Source organism: Crassostrea angulata, chromosome 4 (genome assembly GCF_025612915.1).
Source record: "Crassostrea angulata isolate pt1a10 chromosome 4, ASM2561291v2, whole genome shotgun sequence".
In the NCBI taxonomy this organism is placed as follows: domain Eukaryota; kingdom Metazoa; phylum Mollusca; class Bivalvia; order Ostreida; family Ostreidae; genus Magallana; species Magallana angulata.
The window spans coordinates 34,018,288-34,031,157 of NC_069114.1; positions in this window are offsets into that span (position 1 = coordinate 34,018,288).

Consider the following 12,870-nt stretch of genomic DNA (forward strand, 5'->3'; position numbering starts at 1 on the left):
TGTCTTTCAATAAATGTTCGTATTTTTTTAATAGGCGTTTTTAATCTCTCATGATATTCTTGTCGGGATTTTCTGGTAAATTAACATAAAAGTTATCGTCACTTAGATGTTTAAGAACAAGGGTTTTATAAAAAGTTTTGTCCATACACACAATTGCTCATCCTTTATCAGCTTTCTTGAGAATGATTTCATCTTCGTTTTGTAAGTTTTGCAGAGCTTTTTTCTGTTTGACGCTTAAATTATGTTTTACATGTTTTCTGTTTTTCAGTGAAGATTTTGTAGTTTTCAGACTATCAATGTAAAATCCAGAAAGCGCTAGTAAATAGAAATTTTGGAACTGTGCATTTATAAAGCACAGAATAGAATTAACAACACTAAGCATCTTTAAAGTGTCGGATCTAATATATAGATACTAAGCCAGTAAACTGAATATATAAAGCACTAAAAATGACTAACGACACGAACAATAGATATTGTCAAATTTTCGGGACAACCAGTCCCTTCTTCAGGACAAAAGAAATAAATTACATGGGAAAAACAAAGAAAACAAAATATAGAGCTACTACTTAAACTTCTAAAGAAACTATGAACAGAACAACTACATTATAAATAGTTTTAGTTCACATTCTTAAAGGAGGATTTTGACAATGCGTCCAATCGCTCTAAAGTTATCAATCGACACACACCTTTTGGATCTCTATGAGCATGTATCCAAATAGCAACCATTAAAACTTTTTACCTTTCTTTGGGCATAAATCAAACTGAAGATGTCTTCTTTAACATATCAATAGACTATAGAAACGATTCAAACAACTTGACGTCCACAATGTTTATTACTTACTACTTTATATTCAATAAAAACTACATATAAAAATACACATAAAAATACATATATGTTATTACCCTTATGGACCCGGTAAGTCTGGTATTATCTTGGATGGATCGCTGCATCATGATGATTTTATACAAATTATCTCTAAGTAAAATGCATTGGAAATCGGGTTTTCAAAAAATGTTTTATTGTATTTATAAACATTTATTTCTTTTAAGACCTAATTGTAGCTACATTAATGCATTATAACGGATTATTTTTTAATTTTTTTGTTAAAAATCATATCATACATGAAAAACACTTATGCAAACTAGGTTCAAGTTAAAAAGCTCAAGTATATATCATTATAATAATAATTTGCCCTATAATTGACTTTGTCAACAATTATAGAGTGTTTCCGTCTTAATATTTACGTGAATAAACTGAACATTCGGCATAAATAAATAATTTTTTTGTTCTATACAAGATGTCTGTGATATTCAAATATTACTTCATTACATTTGTAAATACAGTTCATGCATACACAGAGCTGATTGGAGTATGTTCTAATGTGTCACATGGGTATGTAAACTGTATGTAACTGCTAATTAATACATTTTTCATAGATTGTGTATTTCATAACAAAAGTAACAACATTAACGTCATGTTTTTAGACAGTGTTTTTAGAACTCTTGTGTAGATAATCTGTTTTTTGTTATTTTTGTTATCACTTTTTTTAATTTAAACGAAAAACGAAATATTAGATGGTTTGCATTAATAATTGGCAAGAATGTTGGCCGGGAACTCATGGGATAGATTGTATGGACAACTGTCTTCCTAATTTTTACGGCAGATTATGCTAAGAGAAATGCGGCTGTGAACCATGTAATAGAGTCATAGGATGCTCAATTACAACTGGTAAGTGTTTCTACAATACACCTACGCCAAAAAAAACCAATAATATTTAATAATTCAAAATCGAGAACTGCCAATCTGTCAGATTTTGGATGGTTCATTGCGCCTTTGCGTTAATATGCATTGTTAGTTCAACAAAAACGTTTTAATTTAACATTACAATAAATGTACACTGTGACATTAAACAAGCGTACGCAAAAATGGTCACTACATATTTTTGCTATTCATGTAAAAAAAAAACGGTAGTTGGTGGCGGGTAGGATGCAGTTGAAATAGAGAATGCATGACTGGAATTTATTATTTGTTTTGTACAAATGTATCTGATTACTTCAATTCATAATGATGATATATTGAAAATAGTCAGCGAAATTGGAGATCACTTCTGTTGCGATTCGGAGTAATTGTGTTTCTATCAATAACCTGCAGCTGTTAATTAAGTTTCAGTTTAAAACCCTTTAGTAAGTAGAAACGTATTTGACAGCTACTGGTAACGTTATACCCGTGCTGCAGGGCCGCTTTTACAATTTCAAACATTGTTAGTACAGTGGACCATGTATTAAAAAACATATAACTAATTGCGAGGAAAGGAAACCACAGAAAAAATTATTGCGAACGCCGGGTGTTTTCATAAAATGATATTCCAGAGACGGTGAAAACCGTAAGTATAGCTTACAAAGACAGTTGTTATGATACATGTATATCCTTTACATACATGTATGACTCAGGGATGTGATTTTCAGCGAATCCACTTATTATAGCAGATTTGAAAATCAAAATGTAAAATTTAGAGATCAGTACAGGCCAACTATTGACTGATTTCCTCTCTTTCTTCTGTTATATAACACCTTGTGCTTTTACTTGTTGTATATTCATTTTTTTTAAATGATATTACACCGACAAGAAAGATTCTTTCAATTTTCATATGTTATAATGATGAATTGAAAATGATTCTGATAGAAAACACCGGGTTCCTTTTAGGTGTGTCATCTGATTTTCTGTAGTTGTAATATTGAATACTTGATGGAAATATATGTTCCTGAAATGTAATCAATGTATGTAAAAAGGTTAATTTTTATTTATGTTACCAAGTTTCTCAAATCAACGAAAATATATACTGAATTTATATTATAAGAATGAAATCATTTCATCCCTTTTTTTCATATATTAATGGTATCACGTACCAATGTATAACATATTATTATTACCATTTTCAAATATCAAATATTAATGTATACATCTCGTAGAAATACACTCTTAGTCTGGTATAATTTTTTGTTTTGAAAACTTTTGGATTTTCGATTTCTTCTGTAGAAATCTTATGGTTTTTGTTTTTCAGGAGATGAGTATTTAATTAGTGTTTATGAAAACAAAAGACATGTTCTCAAATGCTGACTATATGGGTATTTTTTATAACATTTTCTTTTCAAATATATTAGTTATACCTACATATATATATATATATATATATATATATATATATATATATATATATATATATATATATATATATATATATATATATATATATATATATATATACACAATAATATTCATATTGCTACAAAATGTCATATAAATTTTAATAGAGTTCCCAATCACTTGCGATTTCCTAAAATAACAACAATTGAAATGAACTAAGTAAAAGAAATCAACCGTTAATATAAATTTAATACGTATGCACAGATAACGTTCAACAGGACGAGATGTATGCAAAGTGTCAGATTCAATAGAGTACAATATAAATGGACAAATCAAGTTAACACAGAGAAGTGCTGTTAAACGCCACTCCATGAGATGCGTATATTGGTTTTATTACTTTATCCTTAAAGTGGCATATCCATGTAACGAATAAATAAAACTGATTCATCTCATACCAATGAATATTTTAAACTTGAGGACAGCTAATCCTAAAAATAATTATATATTAATAAAATTAATTGGTCAACACGTACACAAGTTTTTTAGTGTTTTGATTAACCAAATGTGTATACATACTTATATACAACACTTGCTTTTGATCTTATTGATAAACTGAATTGGTCGTGAGAGATGTTGATTTAGTTAACAGCGAAGACCTAAGATCACTTATTATGAAAGGACCAAAATTTAGGGAACCTAGATCCTTAACACGGCGTCGTAATTTTATACATATCATGAATTCTGTTGAAGATTACGCCAAGCGATGGGCAAAATCTAAAAAAGAAGACCTTGATACCTTCTCAGAGTAGGTTAAAGCATCAGATGTATATTAAAATCTCGTATTAAACGACTGAGAGGTCAAATAAAAATCATCTATCCTTTTGTTTTCAATAAAGCAGAAGTGAGAAAAGAACTTGATAGATTGCACGATCAGTATGTACTGGTCCCTGTCGATAAGGCAAGTAACAACATTGTCTTTGTTTTTAAAGCACATTATATTAATTGCATTTTCAAAGAACTATGTTCCTGTTCTACACATGGTAATCCTACTTACACCCATAGCAGTCTTTTCAAGCAGGAAACACTTCAAAATCATAAATCGGTTATGGATATCTTTAACTTCCCCAATAGACAAAATGATTTTGATCTACATTATTTGTACTGGATTCCAAAGCTTGACAAACGTCCTTACAAACAGAGATATATAGCAGTTTCCAGTAAATGTTCTACCAAACCTTTCTCTTTACTCCTTACTAAAATTCTTAGAGTAGTGAAGGAGAATCTTTAAGGTTACTGTATTACAATATACTCCAGAGGTGGTGTGAATTAATTTTGAATACTAAAAAACTCTCAAGAACTATTAGAAACTTTGAGTCACAAAATCTTACCAAAATCAATTATACGTACGGTTTTTAACGTTTTATGCAACCATTCCCAATGACAAATTAAAATCTAGGCTTTTTTATATCAACGACAGTTGTTTCTTCAATAAAAATGAAAGTCGTAAAAATGCTTACCTTGTCGTTGGAAAGCTAAAAAAATATTACATATCTAAAAACCATTCTGATTGCACACACAAGTGCTCTGAAGTTGACATTAAAGAGATGATTGAGTTTCTGACAGACAACATCTATGTAGTTTTTGGAAATCAAGTCTTCCAACGATCTGTTGAAATTCCCATGGGTACCAATTGTGCCCGATTGTTAGCAGACCTATTTTTGTATTCTTATGAAGCAGAATTTATTCAAAAACTTAAAGGTGAAAAAGATAAATCACTCGCTGTGTCCTTCAACTCAACATTCAGGTATATCGACGACGCATTATCAAATAACAATTGTTATTTCCATACTTATTTCGACTCGATATATCCCAGTGAACTTGAAATGAACGAGATCACAGAGTTTGCGTCATCTGTTTCATATTTGGATATTTTACTGGAAATGGACATTGATGGTAACCTTACCATAAAACTTTATGATAAACGCGATGTCTTCAATCTTTCCTTACTTATGTAGCAGTATACATTCATCACCTGCATATGGTGTCTTTGTATTTCAGTTAATTCGATACGCAAGAGCTTGCTCTTAGTATGAACAGTTTCTAAGGCGAGGCATACTCATTGTTAGACCATAATTTATCACCTAATCGTCTACGGCCTTTTACGTTTTTTCCCGATTACGAATAAGAGCAAACGGCGGGTGTGACCAGTCAGAAGAGGATGCACAATCTGCCTCGGCGCCTGATCCTACCTCTATCTTTTTCGAGGTCCGTGTTGCTCTGTTTTGAATTTTTATTTCGTTGGATTTTTAATAAGGTTGACGGTTTGTTATTGTTATTTTTTCATCAACACATATTTGTGTTACTTAAATTTTTCCTCGCCGCATCTATAATTATCTTTCCTACATCCACGGATATGGTTCGAGCATGTTTGAATACGTCGAATAGTGAGTATTCGTACCATACAGCTACAAATATAGATTTATTTGTCAGGTGCTTCTGAACGTCTTACGTTGTATTTATCAATGTTTGAAGGAAAAGATTATCATTGTGCGGGTATATTTTTATTTTTTTTTTATATAATTTAATAATTTACTATAATAGTAAATCTTTTTTTGATAAATGTTTTGTATTTTTCTTTACATGCATTTGATCAATTATTCTATGTTTTATCGTATTTTACTCGTTAAACAAAGAATGGTGACAGAATTGTATTTTGTTAACAACTATTTTGCTTCAAAAGCGAAAACAGACTATGAATATTGAGTAGATATAACCATATTTACTGACTATAACGACATCTGGCTAGTGCCCAAATCGTCAGTTAATAGGTATTTCATAACACCGAAGAAAACTATTTGTCGCTGTCGCAGAGATTCTTGCTTGTTCCCTTGCAAGTTATCGAGTTGTCGGGCTTTGAATAAGACGACTCTAAAATAGTTCTGATATGTTTTGGAAACAATACTTTGTATAAATCATTAGGAATAAATAAAAGATGTATACTATCCAGGAATGGATTGTTACCGCATACCCTGTTTATACTTTTCTGAAATAAAAGTGAACACTGTGTCAATGGTGTTGAAATTTTGTTGGTACATTTTTTCTCGCATACTGCATACCCTGTTTATACTTTTCTGAAATAAAAGTGAACAATGTGTCAATGGTGTTGAAATTTTGTTGGTACATTTTTTCTCGCATACTGCATACCCTGTTTATACTTTTCTGAAATAAAAGTGAACAATGTGTCAATGGTGTTGAAATTTTGTTGGTACATTTTTTCTCTAAAAACTTCCAGCACGAAAGATTTTCTCTATTTATATGATGGGGTGTGATTTTCGGAATCCACAGAATGAACAGTGTACATAATGCATTTTGTTTGAAGTAAAATAAATCCTGTTATCTTTTCTTAAGAAAGATCAAATATTGGTTGATATAAAAAGATTAAAAATCTGCGTTTGAAAACCAATTCAACTCAATATACTAGGTTTAGCATGGCCTCTTTCATCAGTTGACATGCAAAATGATGTTCATTCAAATAATGAAGATTTTATTTCATTTGAAATTATTTTTTTGATTTTTTGTTATTTTGATAATCGTTTTGAAGAAAGTATGTTCCAACGCGTTTTCAGTCGCTTACGATTCAAACCTTGTCAGACGGTTTTATAGCTCCCTTCATCATCATCGGTATATTGATGTAAATGTATAGTATGAATATAATGATGTTTTTAAAGAAAATGTGTGATTGACTTGTGCATAACGATGTTTGTATACTTTTTTACACGTTTTTTTAAATATTAAATGATATAAACACAATATATAAACAATATTTCTTTTAAGACCTTAGTGTAGTTACATTTTGGCATAAAACGGATACTTAAAAAAATTAAATGTATATGTGGGGTATTTTTTCATGCTAAGAAATATTTTATTTATTTATTCATTTAAATATGTTATATTAAGATAGATCTTCACATTAAATTACGCAGTTTATATCAATCGGGTTAAAAAGATATAGAAATTAATAAACATTTGTTTTATTATGGAGTCCACTATTTATTAAGCATTTGAATAAACCCTGCTTTAAAACGGTCACGTGATACCACGCTCTGTCTATCACAACAACAATGGCGACGACGAGAAAGATAGGGAAACCGTTAAGTTTGACAGATTTGGCAAAAAGAGAGAGAGACTGACAAGGATAAAAACAAAGGAAAGATTGTCATCGGAGACCATGTAGATTGATGAAATAGGAATTAGAGCCGAATTAAACTTAAGTATTTATCATGAAGTTGTAGGGGTTTTGCTAGTCAGGTTCGTATGTGCTCCATGTGTTCCATGTCTTTACTTTAGGATTTATAAACCAGAAGTGGATTTTCGTTTAGAGGAATTTTTTAATAAAGAATAAATAAACACTCTCAGTACATACATCCATAGGGAAAGGGGGGTATTCACTCATTTGACCGTGTCGTTGATGCTAAAATCGTGTTTTATCTTTTTTACACCTACATGTAATAAGCAATTTATATCGTTCTACATTAATGAATAACGGACTAATAATACTTCGGGTATCATCTGATATAAGAATTATCTAATTTAACACAAAAAATACAAAAATGTAGTTCTAATTTGTAAACAAACTGTTCTTCCATCCTGTTTTCCATACTAGGTTTTCCCGCACTCAGGCGCAGTGGCATTACAAATGACAGATCACATTAATATTCACAAGTCGTGTAGCAAAGTTTAGAGAAAAATAACTAAAGAAAGAACATGTTTTACGGGCCTAGAGTTTGCGAAACGTCTAATTATAAGAAACATGATGTATACTTTTACTCAAACTTATGTGAAAGATATTACTCCAAATACGCCACATATACCTTTAAATGCATAATAGATAAATAAACACTTATGCTAACAAGGTTAATGTTTGTATAACTCAAGTTTATATAATCATTTGTTGCCAATTAATTGAATTTGTCAATAGGTTTGAAATATTTCTGTCTTTATATTAATGTGAATAAACAGAAACATTCGGCATAAATGAGTGTTTTCAGGCATGAAACATGTCTGTTTTCTTCACATTTTCAATTATCACATGTGGATATATTATTCTTACATCACATGTGTGTATATAATTCATACATCCAAATCGATGATTGGAGTATGTTCAAATGCAGGCAGGTGAGTTGATTATGATTGTAATTGGAAAGATTTTACATTGTTCATACTTTCACAACACAAATAAGGCAGCTTTAACGTCAATATTTCATTACAAGCCCCTTGGAATGCTGTCCAAACTATCGTATCGTTGGAAACTCCTGTTTAGGTAATTCGTTTTTGTACATTTGTTATCAAATACATGTATTTCTTATTGAGACTCTAAAACAAATGAAAAATGTTTTGCGTCTATCATTGTCAAGAATGTTGGCCGGGAACTCAAGGGGTAGATTATAAGGACTACTGCCCACCTAATTTCTACGGCAAATCATGCTCAATGAAATGTGATTGTGAACCATGTGATAAAGTGACAGGATGCTCAAATACAAGTATGTATATATATAACACAGCTACAGAATTGCAAACATAAAGAACTACGTTCAGTATCAGTCATATTTTGCCCTTTTTGAAAGTAATTTTAAAGATATCGTAAAACATTTGAATACATGAAAACTGAAAATCTATAAATAGCCACCTGATGAAACTTTCAAAAGGGTAATTTTGACGTCATAAAAAAGTGCATTTCCCCATATGTTTCTTAAAACTTAGCAGAACACCAATTCTTCAATAGTTTTCAATGGGAAAATGTGTACGCAGCTATCATTCACAATGAAGTTCACATTATAACTTTATCTTGTGATACGTGTGTAACATGGAATATATCAATTTTATTTTGGGCGACGGATGAGATCGCATTTTCTTCCTAAACTAATATGAGAAAATATACCATTTTTTATCATCTTGAACAACATTTTAGAAATATGACATATTTATACTCTTTTGAAAATACAATAAAAGTGCACAACTTGGTTCACACAATGTTTCAAAATGGTATAATGTGTATTTTCATGAGATTAGAATAGATTTTTAAATTTAGTGTTAATGTTGACAGAAATTGTACCTTCTTCCTTATCTTTTTAAAATCTGAGGCCACCAAATGAATATTGTTTGATACTTTAATTTAATTAAGCCCAACACTGTCCATTTTGTCAGATAATGAACAGTGTAAGGTACGTTTGCGTTAACGAAAAGGCATGATAAGATAGTCTATTTAGACAGTAAGAAATTTACTTATCTCGGTTTATCAAAAAATACCGTCAGAAAGATATTTTAATTTTCGTGGCAAAACGACACAACATGGAGAACACTTCTGAAATAATTTTGACTAGATAATCATTGGCGCATTCTTCAAATGAAACGGTAGGGAAAATAATTTAAAACTTATATCAGATAATATGAATCTGTTGATAAGATGTCAAGGTTAGTGGTAGAATATGCGCTATGTATACACTATTTGATTCATTGATTATTAAAATGGCTTACTTCATCATTTGACAATGATGATTATATTGATTAGTAGATTGATTAATAATGGATTGATTGGTTTAATAATCCTGTTGCTAATGCCATTGATTTATATTGATTGATCAAACAATTTGATTGATTGATTGATCACTTATGGATACTTATTGATTGAACAATTGATTGTTGATGTGATGATTGATTGATTGATTGATTGATTGATTGATTGATTGATTGATTGATTGATTGATTGATTGATTGATTGATTGATTGTACAGCCATGCACCTGCTCACCAATTGGGTGGCAGGTTCAATAAATAAGCCATGACCAAAAACGCCAGTTGGTGTTTAGCTTTTGTGTTTTATAAAGATTTGTTTGTCAGTTCATTCTGAAAGTTTTATGATGGTTTTATCGATGTTTTGTAGGAAAAGAATATTATTGGTTGGGTATATAATATTTTTATTTCTATTTATTAAATCTTTTTTGATATATGTTTTCTTTTTAAGATCTTCTATTTCTATGCTTAAATCATATCACTCATACTAGGTTTTATCGCATTTTACTCGCTAAACAAAAATGACATAATTGTATTTAGTTAACAACAATTTTACTTTAAAAGTAAAAACAGACTATGAATATCGAATAGATACATGTATAACTACGCAGCTAGGTTAAGGACGCCCATGGATTACCGTATGAAATAAATGCACTAAAAACAGACTTAATTTCAGACAAAGTTTACAAACTCATCCAAATATGGCAATGATAAAGTTTATACATCATTATGTTACTACCGATCTCCCCGACATTTTTCACCGGAACACAGTCACCGCATCAGCTGTTTATCACGTGATATGCTAAAAATAGAGCAGCTACATATGACTTCATTTATTGCAAAAGTTCAACGATATACGAATGAAATATTAAATTGTTGTTTATATCACTTAAAAGAAAATTAATTGCTTAATCTAAAAAGTGCTGGGAGCAACTATAGCAGTACCAGCAACATGCTTAACTTTAGCATTGATCGTACAAGTTTTAGAAATTTTGTCGATAACTAAGTCAATTCACGTGTCAAAAAAATGTTTCCTTTCAAGCTACAACTTGCTCCCAGCACTTTTTACAATCACTGGTATTTGATGAACATAAAAAAGTTAAAACACAATCCTTAGAATTGACTGGATATCGTTGAACTTTCACAATTTTAGACAGATATATATGATTTTAAGCAAATTAGCCGATTTTCAAACGCACTGATGATCAGGATCAAGGGCAGATAATCTGGCGTTGGGAAGCGCGGAAAATTTAAAGATTTACCTTGTTAATCGTTGGTTATTCCTTATCTGCACATTTTATTAACCTTTTGAACCTTTCAATTCGTAAACTACACAGGAATATTATGAATTTATTATTTTTTGTTCAGTTTAAACAGAATGGAGTGATGAATTCCTCAATGCACCAGAACAAAATCAGAGAACCACATGCGCGGATCTAAGGTCTGGGGTGGGGGCTGGTTTTCTATGAATGTCTACCTCATATAACTTCAGACTAATTTAAGTGTATAGATAACAGGCTAAAGCAAAGGAAATAAGAAGCCAGATTTACGTAGGATCGATTTTGAAAGGGGGGGGATGACTCATCCAAAAATTCTTGACAAGCAAAAAAAAAATTAAATTTCTTTACATACTCTCAAAACAGTTGGGGGGCAACCCCCCCCCCCCCCCCCCCCCCGCCCCAATCTTATACTACATGCCTGCTTTAATCCACCCCTGCTTATTAAATATGTAATTTGATATTGTTATGAAGTGTCCATGCGCGGATCTAGAGGAGGGGTCAGAGGGGTCCCAACCCCCCTGGAAAATGAAAATGTATTAAATTTACATAGTAAAATCATTGCAAATATGCCTTAGACCCAAATCAAATGAATACAAAATTAAGAAAACAATATACTTTTATTGAAAAACAAAATTTCAAAACTCACAATTGTAATTTTTTTAAACAGCTTTAATTTTGTTTTTAATAATGTCTTAACACATTCAAAATACACCAAAGCATGATGATGAGCACTTTTTTATCCATCATGTTTATGCATTATAACATTAATTTTTCATTAAATAGTCTGTAGAACACAGGGAATATATGGGTAGGGATGACAGGGTAACCTCAAGAGTTGAAACCACAAGAATCGACCCGCAAAACCCATGTCGCCAGGTGGTAGCAGAAGTCCATGTTGGGCTGAAATTAAAATTTAAAAAAGAAATTATCTGTGAGAACATATGCATAGCAAATACATTAATATTTGTTTAAAAAAAAATACACTGACCATGCAGCGTTATAAGTATAACAACATGCGCGGATCTAGAAGGGGGAAGTTTTACGACCCCCCCCCCCCCCCCCCCCCCCCCCGGGAAATAAAAATAAATTAATTTACATCATAAAATTATCAAATATGCCTCGGACCCCCATGAAAAACCCAATTACCCTTCGGACCCCCACCCCCCGGGAAAAATTTCCGGATCTGTGCATGTGACAAGATAGCAGTACAAAAATCAAACCAAATATCTTAGATATAAACTATTAACACATATCAAATTAAGAGAGAGAGAGAGAGAGAGAGAGAGAGAGAGAGAGAGAGAGAGTCTGCTTTACTCAAAGTGTAATAGTAAATATTCAATTTCTTTTGATATACAGTATATCTCTTCTCGAAATAATCTTTTACTAAATTATAATTCCATTAGTTTCATATTTTTTTTCTAGCAATGAACTGTCCATAAAGTCACACATAAGCTGATGTATCTGAGCACAGTAACATATTAATCCAACATACACATCTATTTGTTATCTCAAAATTGTTTGTATACAACGTACATGTATACATACGCTATGCATGGAAACTTTACCGAGAAATGAATCAATACATGTATGTATTTTAACATATAGATAGACCATAACTCAAAACAAAAAACAATGATTCTGTTAAAAAATTAAATCTTGAAAAGACTGTATTATGAATATCAGGGAACATAAATACCCTAAAATTCTGACCTTAATGTAATATGAAGTTCTTTTCAATTTTAAGATTAAAATATCCTCTTCTAAGAAAATACTTTAATAAATTGTAGAATAGCATGTAAGTTTTACATTGGTTAATTTAAAAAAAATCTGCTGTTGAGGAAATGTATATGTTATTGTATGCATGTACATGTGGATC